Below are 14,495 nucleotides of genomic sequence, written 5' to 3'. Positions count from 1 at the left end.
AGCCTTTTTGATATTAATAGGGAATGCATCAATGGAGTTTTTGTTTGTTGAAGCTTCCTTTCTTGGAGATTATTGTCTTGCAAGATATATAGCCTTTTCAGTTGGTCAATTAATTGCCTTTGATTTGGTGACAATTCTTAGGAAATTCTTCTTGTGTTTGCAGAAGCGGCTCAAGAGTTTCCTTTTGTCAGGATTGAGGTGTTTCAACCTTAAGAGTCCAAACATGTTTATAGTTTAATTTATTTATTGCACCTACTTTCAAAGTCCTAAAAATTAGGGGACTAGTGTCATAGATTTCTATGTTGGAACTATGATGGCTTCTTTCATTTACTATAGCAATAACTAGTTCAGTGGAAGAGTCATGTAGAGTTATTATTTGGCAATTGGTATTTATGGTGGAGTTCACTTTTGACAAGTGGTGTGAGGTAGGTGTTGCATATGGCAAGATGGCTGTTATGGGCGAGTCAAACATTAGTGCTTTGGAAAGTTGCTATGTGCAATGTGTCCTGGAAATAGCAAATTGTTGTTTATGACACCACGTACCTCTTTGGCATTGGAGTTGGTTTTGGAAACCATGGGTGCTTTCCACTTGTGTTGAGCTCTACAAATAGGTGGCTTTTTAATGTATTTTGTATGAAAGGTTGGATATCTTCTAAGAAGCTATTTTGTGTCGATATTTTCTCCAGAGTTCTCTATTGTTGTAATTACCCCTAGAGAGCATTGGCTTCGTACGTTATATTGTAATTGTTGGATGTTGCTAATAATAAAATTGTTCTCTGGCTTTTGAAGTGTGAGTTTTTTCCTGAAAGGGTCTTCCCAAGTAAATTTGGTGTTATGGTTTGTATATGTTTATAAGAAATTTTTGCATTCACTCTCCTATTAGATTTAGCATTTGGAAGTGTTATTCCACACTTTTCTTCCTTCACCTTCTTAGATACATTGTCCTTCAAATTGGATGGTTGGGTGCAACATATTGTTTATGAGGACTCCACAATAATGAGCCAAAATTGGCATATTGTGGGCCACTCCACTTTTGTGTGTTTGGTCAACATAAGGTCTTAAATAGCTTGAAAGAAAAAATATCTCAAGGTGCCTAATTATTCAAATTATTCTTAGTGTGATGTAGATCCACGCTCGAATATTATTGTTGTGGTTGATCTTGTTGGAAATATTGTCATTGATGTCAAAGGAATTTGTTGTTGTCATTGATGACAAAAGATCATGGAGATTGATGAACATATTGGATGATGCTTGCACATTTGTTGAACATACACAAGTTTGGATTATTATGCTTTACATTACATGTTGGTTGATACTTTTCAATGTTTTCATACATAGTCTCAGTCTGATCATACATACTTTACAGTCTGATCATACAGTGATTATAGCCTGAATCTGACCGTGTATTACAGTCCCAGTCTGATTATACAATGGCAGCGAATTATACACATTACAGTCTCAGTCTGATCATATATTAAAGTCTCAGTCTGATTATATAATGGCAGCGAATCTTCACAATGCAGTGATCATGGTGTATGCATGGCAACAGAAAATACGTGATAAACTACACAGCGATTTGATTAAAGGAGCAAGTTCGTCTCTTATTGGCAGTAATAACTAAATACAACTTTTATGCAGGGACTAGAATTAAGTGGAGCAATGGTTATGGAATGGTTTATAAACAAATTCAATTAGCAACTAATAATAGATTTGATTCATAACATATCTCTTATGGAAAAGATACACCTTATGAAGTGGTGCGATCTGTATTAATGAAATGCGATTTGTATTAATGAAGTCTGAAGGGTACGATTGGTATTTAAGAAGTGCAATTTGTTCATGCAAACAACATGATCAATAGTCATTCTTGAAAAGGCAAGATTATAATTAAAGAGCAAAGTTTAATAATTAAAATCTCATTTTAGAAAAGACATAACCATTCGATGTTTTTTTAAAGACACAATATTTGTAAAAAGACACATGAAAGATATAAAAGTGGCATGTAATGGTGTGGTGTGAAGTTGATAGAAGGTGTGGATAATTCTGAAATTAAATTTCAGATAGACTGTGCAGATGTTGGGAAGAAAAATATGCTGATATAAAGGACAAGATCTTGCAGAGATAGAGAAGAATACTTGTATGAAAGAGAAGGCAGATTTTGTGGAGAAAGAGTATATGTGTGAAGGAAGGTTATAGGCAAATTCATGAAGCATATGTGTGCCAACTTGTTGTAATTATTATATCAGTTTTGTGGCAGTATTATTGTCATTTCATAGCAGATTTTGAAGTGAAAATGTGACCATTTTGGTGGCAGATTTTTAATCCGATTATAGCAGATTTGTGCATTGAGGTTGTTGCCTCATCTTGGTGATGTTGCTTCTTCATCTTGTGGAGTTGGTGCTTCACTTGAAGGGGTTGGAGCCTCTTGTAAGTTGGTGCTTACAAAATTGGGCATTGGTGCCTCCTGTGGGATGGTGCTCATAAATCAGTCTAGGGGTTGGTGCCTCTACAATTTGTATAAGAGATAATATACTAGCATTCATTTGCCGTGGTTTTCTCCCACTTTGGGTTTCCACGTGAAAATTGTGTTCTTGGTGTACTTTGCCATGTGTATGATTATTTGAAGTAGTAACTTAGTTTCAACTCAATTTAAAAAGTTAAAATTAATTAATATACTGATTCACCGCCCTCCCCCCCTCATCAGTATATTTGTGTGCTCTTTAGATCTTTCTTCCATTAGTGGCCCTATAATGCAACAACGCTTTGTTGAGAGATTTTGTAAGGAGGCTTGCATGGAACAAAATCCAATCAACAAGGATCGAATAAAAAATTTCAAATTGAAAAATCTTGTCAGCTCCAACATTCACCAGCAAGGCTTATTATAAGAGAGAAAAGAAAATAGAAAATGATGTAAGCCTTTTTAGTCACACTAAGGATTCTTATGAAGTTGGGTTGGTCCTAAAATGAGTTTTCACCTAGAAAGGAAAGCTATCACAATGGTATTATGGGCAAAAATAACGGTAAGTTTCATAGCTTGTCTCTTATAGGGAGTTTTTGCATATGTTGATGTGTATTTTCAATCCCTAAGTAGTATGCTCCTTGCTGTATCATTGTTGTTTGTCAGAAATCATTGCTAGATATTTCTTATCCGTTGTATAAGGTTAAGTGGCCCTACCAAAACCTTCTCATTTACTCTTAACCAAAAAATATCATGCATGTCTTAAGAAGCATAATGGTTGCCTTCTTATGCTATGTTCAAGCCTTTTTGAAGTAAATATTTTGCACTAAGAAAACTCCCCAATTAAATATTTGATAAGTAATGTACTATATCCTAACCTCCTTGGCTTAGGACCCACAAATCAAAGCCAGCATCAAACAATTAATATGCAAAACCCCTAACAAAGGGCCATCAAAATATGATGCTTTTTGACATTACTAGACCCTACCAAATAGGGATAAGAAAGATGACCAATACTTGATGTTCATCACCATTTACTCTTTAGGAATTTTATCAAGCAACAAAGAATAAATAAAATCCTCCATAAGCTTTAAAAAGATAAATTTAAGACATCAATAAAACAACATCCCATTAACAAAATTTTATATAACAATCAAGGATAAAAAAATAAGGGCTCAACAATGTGTTGTGCTTCAATCCTAAGAAATATAAGCACCCATGTTAGGGGTTCAAGGAAATTCTTAATGTCCTTAGTATTACAAAAATAAGGGGAAGATAAGAAACACCACATGAAATCCTAGATATGTCAAGAAACCTGCAGAAATTTCCCTCGCATCCCTAACTGAGTAATGCATCCATATACTTGTCAATCTAAATAGCATTATGAAATCCAAGGAGGCATATCTTGTATCATTGAATTTTATTAAAATTTTTGAAAGGAATTCTCTAGACAACCTATTTTCTATAATATATTTCCACTTAAATATGAAGTGCAAATACATGCAAAGGATCTAACACCCATCAATCTAACTCCCACTTAGTGTACTCTCATCTATACACATGTTCATCATTGATGCCTTGATTTTTACACAAGATTTCCTAATGAAGCATCACAGGCCTACACTATAGGATGTTTTGCTTGGCCCAAGTGCAAATGATGAACCTATAATCCAATCAACAAGGGGCAAAAGATTTCGCTCTTCAAAGAGTAGACACTATGTTATCAAATTTGACTATTTGATCCTACATATTCGTTGTTTTAATTTGGGGTCCAATTTGGGGCCTAATAAAGGGCCAAGACATCCCTAGGTTCACCCAAGGTCCAACCTATGGGTTTCACCTATTTGACCTTGCACATCCATTGGATTTAATTTAGGACCAAATAAATGGTTGAGACAACCCTAGGTTTGCCCAAGTCTAGCCCAAGGGGTTCACCTACGTCACCTCACATATTCCTTAGGTTCAATTCAAGGCTTGAAATTGGGCTAGGAGGGCCCTTGGTTCATTGAGGGTGGTTTGGTTTGAGTTAAACCAACATGGAACCCATGCCAAAAAAAACATAATTTTCAAACTTGATATGACCTAAAGTGACTCAAGTGACATTTTTTTCCAAAATTATCTCAAACAATAAATTCAAAACACCTATTGTGTCTCCAAGCTACCATTTTTCATTATTGAATCTTGCTTGTTATTTTTCCAAAAGTGAAAGATTAACAAAGAGATTTTGCCATATTTGTGAAGTCATATAGGAAAGAAATAGTTGCAACTATTATCAATCAAATGTTCTTTATCTTGAGATTTCTTTAATAATTTAAAAAAAAAACAATTCCTAAAAACATTTTATTTTCTTTTTTAGATTTTAAAAAACATTAAAAATATTTTTTTAACCTTTTAAACATATTATAAGGTTATAATCTATGTTCTACAATAAATTTGGGACAAGGACAAATATGATGGAATGAGAAATGTTGGAACAACAAACTATATATATATATATATATATATGGGAATGAGTATAGGAGCACATAGAATTAAGTGAAAATTCAAATATATTCTAAGACCAACTTAATGTTAATTTTAGATCAGAAAGATAGCAAAAAACCAAATGAACAGAATGAACACAAAGAACACAAGAATACCTTGGGAAAACCTTCCTCCTAAAGGTGAAAAACCCAGCAAACAATCTCAGATTATATTAGATCAGAAAAAGTATGACTTTACAAGTTTTCTTCAACTCTTGAAGCAATATGAACTGTTGTTCATGAATCTGAGTTGTAATAGGACATCAACCAATCCTCAAACTGATCCGCACATGCTGGAATATGTCTTCAATATTCTGTGAATGGATTTGCAGTGCTGAATGTGGAATTTGCTGCTCAATGAGGTGATTTGCTGCCCTAGGAGGTAATTCGTTGATGAGGAGATATCATTCGCTGATCTGATTATGCTCTGCTGAAAGAAATAGTTCGCTGAATGCTTCAATTGTGTGTCATGATGTATGAATGAACCTTGTATATATATGCGATCTTAGCCATCTAATTCATCCTAGGTCGGCTCACAAGGATAATCAATTAATAATAATATGATGACCTAAACTTGGCGCCCAATATAGGGTCAGCCCCATTGCATTTACAAGTTACAATGTTCAATATAGGGTTAGACCTATCCACATGTTACATCACCCATTATAGGGCCAGACCAAATTACAAGTTATATTTAATTTTGCACATTTAATGTGACTAAGGCCGATAGAACAATTAGTCACCCACAAGTGCTAGGTCAGCCCTAGAAGGAATCCGACCTAGCTACAAACATCAACACTCCCTCTTAGGTAGGGAGGAGTCCTTCTAATTATTTGAGTCACAGTGACATCCACCATGGCTACTCCCAGAGGGTGGGACCATCATGGCTATTCCCATGGATGGAAAACAAATAAACACAAGTGCCCATCACGGAATCCTCAACGTGATGTCGTCATCTCATCATGACGTTCACCATGGCTACTCCCAGAGGGTGAATAAGCACAAGTGCTAAGTCATGGAGTCTCTCACATGACATCCACAATGGGTACTCCTAGAGTGTGGATCCACCATACCTACTCACAGAGGGTGGAACAAGGGCTTTCACCTCAAACTTCTCTCGTAGAGAAGAATGCACTAGCAAGGGCTTGCACCTCAAACTTCTCTCACAGAGAAGAATGCATTAACCAAATCTTCAAGATGATGTGGCTCCCTCTGAAACTGATATCAACCTTCTGACCTCCTCGTCCAAATGTCAGGCTCCCTTTGAAGCTTAAATCTCAGGCTCCCTTTGAAGCTGAAATGTTATTTCCTCCTTCCTTGAAGGTACAAATCACAGAGACAATCTGAGAAATGCTTTCAGTCATCAACTCAGTCCTATGACTGCAAGCATTAGGTTCTTTCTCCCTTGAATGCAATCTATTTATCTTGAAAGACTGCCTAAATGAGCATTAATAGCAATAGCAATATCTCCAAAACATGAATGATAGGTCCTTCAGGAGTTGTGTCATAAATTTAATACCATCACAATAAGGAAGAACCTATTCATCCAAAGCAAAAATATCTCCAACCACACCTTGACATACTTATAGAACTCTGGCATATTAAACTGCTTATGCCGTGATTCTAAAAATGTCTTGCATGTATGAGGCAAGTTTCTCATAGTAAGTTGAAGAAATTGAAAAACAAGACATTAAAATGTAGCTTGACATATGCAGACATTTGCCGACAATGTTGTTTCACAAATAACATGCATGAATTACTACTACATATAAAATTCATGAACTACTTATCTCTTGATGGTCACCATTGTGCTAGATCTACAACTGTTAACCCTGCTTGGTGCTGCGAGGAGTGAGAGTCATGGTGCCTAAGGCGCAGACACGAGTGCCACCTGTGCATACACACAGAGATCGTGGTATAGAGGAAGACCTTCCACGCCTCTTGACTATTGATTGTGCTCAGTTGCTACTAAAATCCTAACCTTGCTGCAGTACCTCAGAGGTGTACATTGTATAAAATGATGAAAGCTACAGTGATATGAATGCCAGCGTTGGAAAGAGATAGGCATCCATAAGGATATTTGACATCAAACTTCACGAAATGAATCTCTCAACAAGTACAATACCTTCCTTTCAACTATTCGCTCTAGCAATATCTCCCGACCAGTTTTAATATGTATCTCTTGGTGTATCTCCTGGTGTATCTCTCGCAATACCTCTCAACCAATGAAATGGTATATCACTTAAACAACCATAACTGATTAGAGAAATGAGCCACAGATTAGGGTTCCAGGTGTGCTGCAGGACAGACTGAGTCTCTATCAATTATTCAATCCTCCCTTCTATCAATCTCGATAGCAGTCACAAACACCTATAACAAGATCCAAAAATGTGTCACTAGCCGCACAAAATGTACAAACCACACTAGCAATTCATATCTCCCTGAGTTAGCCATTACAAGTTCATGCTAGGAGAAAATAGCCACACCAACATAGCCTGCAACCTTTGTATATGAACAGGCCAAACTCAAGACAGCCAAAATAAATACTCACAACCAGAGAAACGAAAAATCGCCAAAAATCGCCCAAACTCGACGAGTCAGAGTCCGAGTCACCCCCCACGAGTCCAGCAAACTCGGACTCGGACTCAGCCAAGTCTGGGTTCCAAACTCACCTAGACTCAGCTAGCATTGGCCAGAATCAGTCGAACTCAACCAGACATAGACTGGGGTCCAAAACCTTTAAAAATCTCTAAATTTCTTGAGTTTTTCACTTTCCCGAGTCCAGCCGAGTTTGACTCTGAGTCCTAAGTCCGAGTCCAAGTCGGCCTTGCTGAGTCCGAGTCCCGTTTCTTTGCTCACAAAATTTATACTTTATCCGTATTATTCTGAACAAAGCTTCTAATTTCCCACTCTCAAATTATTCATATTGATGCGATAACACATAGGCTTGATAAGGAAATAATTGAATCACCAAACATTACAGCATAATCCTTTACCCCCAAGATTGGAAGCCACGACCAATATAACTCTCGGTAAATGAAAATGTGTTCCACGTTTTGGTGATCCACCAACAACCTGGGACTTGAGAAAAAAAATGCGATAGGCGATGCATAGTAGATGCATCAAGAAGACACTTGACACCAATTGATTTCAAATCTGATTATGATCTTTACAAACCCTGGCTCTGATACCATGTTAATTTTAGATCAGAAAGATAGCAATTAAACAAATGAATAGAATGAACACAGAGAACACAAGAATACCCTAGGAAAACCTTCCTCCTGAAGGTGAAAAACCCAGCAAACAATCTCAGATTATATTAGATCAGAATAAGTATGACTTTACAAGTTTGCTTCAACTCTTGAAGCAATATGAACTGTTGTTCATGAATCTGAGTTGTAATAGGACATCAACCAATCCTCATACTGATTCACACATGCTGGAATATGTCTTCAATATGCTGTGAATGAATTCGCAGTGTTGAATGTGGAATTCGCTGCTCAATGAGGTGATTCGCTGCCCTAGGAGGTAATTCACTGATCATGTTATGATTCGCTGATAAGGAGATATCATTCGCTGATCTGATTATGCTCTGCTGAAAGAAATAGTTCGCTGAATGCTTCAATTGTGTGTCATGATGTATGAACGAACCTGTATATATATGCGATCTTAGCCACCTAATTCATCCTAGGTCGGCTCACAAGGATAATCAATTAATAATAATATGATGACCTAAACTTGGCACCCAATATAGGGTCAGCCCCATTGCATTTACAAGTTACAATGTTCAATATAGGGTTAGCCCTATCCACAAGTTGCATCGCCCATTATAGGGCCAAACCAAATTACAAGTTATATTTACTTTTGCACATTTAATTTGACTAAGGCCGATAGGCCAATTAGTCACCCACAAGTGCTAGGTCAGCCCTAGAAGGAATCCGACCTAACTACAAACATCAACACTTAAGAATAAGACTTTGTCCACAATCGAACAAAAAAGGTTACCAAATGACCAAATTATTGTATATATCAAAGAACAATAAGATGCCAACATTGCAAGTAAGAAATTAAAAGAACTCTATACATTGATCATCGAAGAAAAGATTAGGCATTGCTCTACCACTATCATTCCACGTGAAAAAAAAACCCCTTGTTTTCCATAGTATAAGGTCCATTGTAAAAATCCTTTCAAAAATAGTTGAAGGATATTGAAAATAAGTGGCTTGCTCATTCTAAAAAAAAGGGCTTCCTTTCAGCCTTGTGAGATCCCTATATTGGTAGTAGCTAGCGACACTAATTGTTAATGCACCAATTCATTATATCCTAGATATGAAAAGATATGAAAAGACATGCAACGCCTTATTGTTCAAAAAAAACTTTCATAGAGACAAAACTACAATCAACCAAGGATACACAGTTTGAAAAGGATTGTTAACCATGTTTAATGGATGGAAGAATTATAGAAATAGACCATTAATAAATGTAATTATAGTGTGTCATAAACAGTTGACCTTTTCAGTATAGTTGATTGTGAGAGACAAATGAATGATGCAAACTTCAATGCTAAGTTCCACATACAATCCATTGAGACAACGGGTAGTCCATAAAAATTGTTATAATCATAATGGGAAATGCTGAAAATGGCAATCCGAGTTTTTAGTGTATGCTGTTAGAAACTTGACTTGTTGAGTTGTGTTGTCATTGATGTCAATCAATCTATTGTTGTCATTAATGTCACTGTGTTGTAGATGGTCTGAAATTGAGTGTTCTGATATTGTTGAGTGGTTTGGCCGTGATGATGAGGTGTTTCTCAATGGTTGGTGTAGTCGAAGTTCCACTATGCAAGAAACAATATTTATATGCAAGAAAGAGTATTTAATGTCTGAGTGGAAGAATGGTTTGCATTCCTCCAGTTTGAGAAAATTATGGATTGAAATTCTGGATATAATGTTTATAATCTGTGTATATTGCATTATCGGGTTTTCAAGTCCTCTATTGTTCAAATGATAGAGTTGGTAGTTGTAGTTTCTGATAGTGAGATTGTCTATCAGAATTGGTCCGGAGAATGCTTGTCAGTTCTTTGATATGTGGATTCAAGTGTTCTGGCTTAGAGGACATGTTTATTTAATTTGTGCAGCGTTCTAGTTCAGTTTTCTAGTTCTAGTTTGATTGGCAAGTGAAGTTATATTATTTTGTGTCCAGTGATGTCAGTTGGCATGGTCTCTAGCTGATTGAGGTGGTGTATCTGTTTTCATGCTTGAAATCATAAATTTAAGCTAATTAGGAAATAAGGACGATCACAGATCCTTAACTAATCAAGCCGATTTAAAATATAATACAATAGAATAAATGAAAGAAATGGAAGAATTAAACTAATTTAAACTCCCTATTCCACATTATTGTTTCTATTAATCTTCTCCAAATTGTTGGTGTAGGTGGCTGTCAAGTATTGCACTGGGATTCCTGCATAAAGATGGCAATTAATTTGAAGAGTGTGATATGTGATTCTAGATTGATTTGATGAAAAGAGCTTGAATTTATAGATTTTCATGAAAGATGGGGAGGAATTTTGATCTCAAGTTCTGATTGGGAGTGAACTGATTTAGATTGATCAGTTAACAAAGTTGATTGATTTGTTAGCGTAGATTGATTGACTTGTTAACTAAATAGATTGAGTAGTCAGCTAGATTGATTGGATAGTGAGCTGAATAGATTAGTCAATTGACTAGATTGATTGAAGAGATGACTGATTTGATTGATTAGTCAGAAAAAGGTGATTTGAAGTGAGAAGGGGAGATTGAAGAGTTAACTGAATTAACTGACTTGATCAATTATTTATGATTTTCAACATGTGTTGTAGGAGTGTCATAACCTCACATTTTTGTAATTATTTAATAAAAGATAACATTTATAGGAAATGACTCCTTGTTTATATTAATATAATGATCATGCTTTAATTATTAACTCCTAATTTAACTTTACCATAAAATATTGTTAAATAAATATATATTTGATACATAACATTCACCAGATAATGTGTTACTAAATAAATATAGATTATAAATATACAATGTAAAACTTAAGGCAATTATAATTATTATTATTATGAAATAAGATATTATTAAATAGAACCATATTAATATACAAAACATAATACTTACAATATATCGATGCCTTATAAAAATAATGTTAAAAACCTTAAATACTATTACAAGCATATCTTACCCAGCAAACACACATTATATGCAATACAACGTGTATGGTTTAAGGCATAAAGCGGTGCGTAAGGTTAAGGCACCGAAAGGAGTTACGAGGGGAACCAAGGAGTGGTGACTCCAATAGTCACCACCGTTCACCCCTCCCTCAGCAGTCACGACCCATGGTCAAGTCCGCGCCAACCCCTCCCGATGGGTATTTAGAGCATGAACGTGAGGCGGAAATGGGGAGAAAGGCAGAAAGGAGAAAGGCGCCAAGGATAGGATCGGGTGAAGACAAGGTTAAAAGCGGGAAGTACACAGGTAAGTCACTCATCCGCCAATATTACTTCTGCAGTAAGTTTATTTGTAAATCAGTAGGGTTACATACCTAAGATTAATTGTTCATTAAACCAGCAATACATAAATGTAAGTAGTTTATTTAATGCAGTTCATAGCATATACATAGATATGGCTAGAATACAATGGTATAGAGATTAATATAATAAAAATCAATATAATATATTAACATATATATATATATATATGTAATTGTATATCTATATATATATATATGTATGTATATATATATATGGGTATACAATGTGAATAAATTCTCATGGACTAAATTAACTAATAAATAGATTACAACTACTATTTGAGGAATAAACAGCATTATTCAATTAAGGACTAGTAGGAATGATATAAGATATTACCATGTTAAGGAATGAGGCATTTTGCATATCCAAACCTAATGAGATTAATGAAGAATAGAGTAATAAGGATAGCAGGAACTAGGGCTCTGTCATGTAGGCCACCCATTGCGGATGACTAAAGGTCTGCTGACGGTTGGGCCAAGGGGGAGTGTACCGCCCTTGGGCCTAATAAGCGCTATGGGCATCCTATTGCAACTAGACCTCTTGATCTCATTAGGAACTAAATATGGGAATTGACTTATTGATAACAAGTGACCTTAAGTGAATTGGCTAATTACACTCTAGATAAATTATTCATACCCAAAATCAATTGTTGAAATTCATTGTTTATATGTTTTTTTTTTAGATTGCAGATTTGGGACATTACAATTGGTATCAGAGCCTGATTCTGCCATCCTGTTAAGGGTTGTTAATGCAAACTTATCCAAGGAGAACCAGAGGAAGTAGTAAACACATGGGTGAACCATTGGAAAATGAACTTAGAACATTTATGGAAAACAATGATAGAAAAACTCAAGCTCTAATAGAGCAAAATGAAAAAACAAGTCAGGCTTTGCTTCAAGCCTTACAAGATATGAATACCACCATGAATACTCTTAGGAATCATTCCAATGGCAGAGAAGAAAACTCTAATCATTCTGAAAACACTCATAATACATCCTCTAGCTCCAGGATCCAAAAACCCAATTTCCTACCTAGAGAGGGAAATAATAGGGAAGAAACAAATAACTCCTCCATGAATAACACAGAAGAAATGGCCGTGGCCTACGCTGGATTAGGGCCGGAAGTAAGAGAGGTTGTATCTTTTAGGGAATTTTGTGAAGCAAAGAAAAATGAGACCCCTAGGAGAAAACCATTCAGCAGGGATCTAAAACACAAAGTTAATAAATTATCAATACCTAACTTTGATGGCTCCGGAAAAATATCAGCCCAAGCATGGATCCAAAAACTTAATACATATTTAAATCTCAGCCCCATGACAGAAGACGATGCAGTCCAATTTGCCATTTTACACCTAGAAGGTTTAGCCCATGAATGGTGGTATCATGGCACCCTCACACAAGGTCATGATGGTATAACAACATATGACGAGTTCACTCAGAAGCTCATTAAGAGATTTGAGAGGAAACACCCACAAAAAGATTTCAAAGAATTAACTCTCTTAAGACAAAGGGGAACAGTGGAAGAATACATCACTGAATTTCAAAAAATTTCCGTAAGGGTCTCAAGAGTGGATGAGGACAGGCTCACCTATCTTTTTGTGGAGGGACTCAAAGACTCCATTAAAGGATTGATGAGAGCATTGAAACCCCCCACCCTAGACGATGCCATAGATAAAGCTTTGGGCCTAGAAGACGCTTCAACGGGGGAGAGATCATCCAAAACATTCACTAAAAATACATATACTAAAGAATGGCCTAGAAAGGGAAACATCGCTAAAGAAAAAGAACTTAAGAGAAAAAACGTATGTTACCATTGTCATGAGAAATGGGAACGTGGTCACATTTGCAAAGAGGGAAATGAAAGAGATATGCTTAGAAGAAAAAAATTGTGTTTTAAGTGCAAAGACAAGTGGCAACCGGGTCACATATGTGGGAGGAAGAGCCAAGCACACAACTTGGAAGCCTTATCTAGCGATGAAGAAGAAGAACTCAATGATCCCCCAAGCAAAAAGAAAAAACTTACCGAAGACGTGCAAGTATCATTAGCAGCAATCTCCGTAGCCTCAAAACACCATCCCTTTAGAATCAAAAGTGTGATCAAAGGGCAGAGGGTAATTGCACTACTGGATAGCGGGGCTACCCACAACTTTATTGATAAAAGCTTGGTTAAGAGGTTGAAACTGACAACATAGGAGTTTAAAGGGTTCCAAGTAGCCCTTGCCGATGGATCCACTTCCTCATGTAACAAAAAAATCCTTCAATTAAGCATAACATTAGGGAAATACCCCACCAAAGAAGATTTCTATGTGGTCGAGTTAGGGGATTCAGACGTAATCCTAGGAATTCCTTGGATACACTCCTTGGGAAGATTCTACCTCGATCACCCCAAATTGGAATTATGTTTCACTCAAAATGGGCAGGAGGTACTAATCAAAGGGTTGCATGATGGCACAACCAGAATGGTAACCTCCAAAAGAATGGAAAGGATTTTTAGACGTAGTCAAGGAGAGTGGACTGCCCAATGCATGGTACTAGAGCAAAATTCAAACCAAGGGGAAGCCATTCATATTGATATTAAACCCATTATTAGAAAACATAAACGGGTGTTTGAAGACATCCCAAAAGGACTGCCACCCAAAAGAGGTTTTGAACACACTATTGAACTTGAAGAAGGTGCAAAACCAGTAATCTCCACCCCTTATCGCCATCCAAGGGGCTATAAGGAAGAAATTGAGAAAGCTATCAAAGAGCTTCTAGAAATGGGGCACATTCAACCTAGCTCCAGTCCTTTCGCCTCCTCCGTTGTATTGGTAAAAAAGAAGGATGGGACCATGCGGATGTGCATTGATTATAGAGCACTCAATAAGAAGACTATAAAAAACCGATACCCCATCCCTAGGGTGGATGAACTTATAGATGAATTACATGGAGCAGTATACTTC

At 36.4% G+C, this 14,495-nt stretch overlaps 1 protein-coding gene across 1 annotated transcript in view; it reads right to left on the bottom strand.

Annotated features, from left to right (window-relative positions):
• Nucleotides 1–14,495, bottom strand: part of LOC131061913 (aminopeptidase M1) — a 261,597-nt gene that overhangs the window by 71,478 nt on the left and 175,624 nt on the right. The gene's annotated exons all lie outside the window — the stretch shown is intronic.

This window comes from Cryptomeria japonica, chromosome 9 (genome assembly GCF_030272615.1).
Source record: "Cryptomeria japonica chromosome 9, Sugi_1.0, whole genome shotgun sequence".
NCBI classification, from domain to species: Eukaryota; Viridiplantae; Streptophyta; class Pinopsida; order Cupressales; family Cupressaceae; genus Cryptomeria; species Cryptomeria japonica.
Note: the sequence above shows the minus strand (reverse complement) of the source record. Positions and strands in the feature narration are given on the sequence as shown.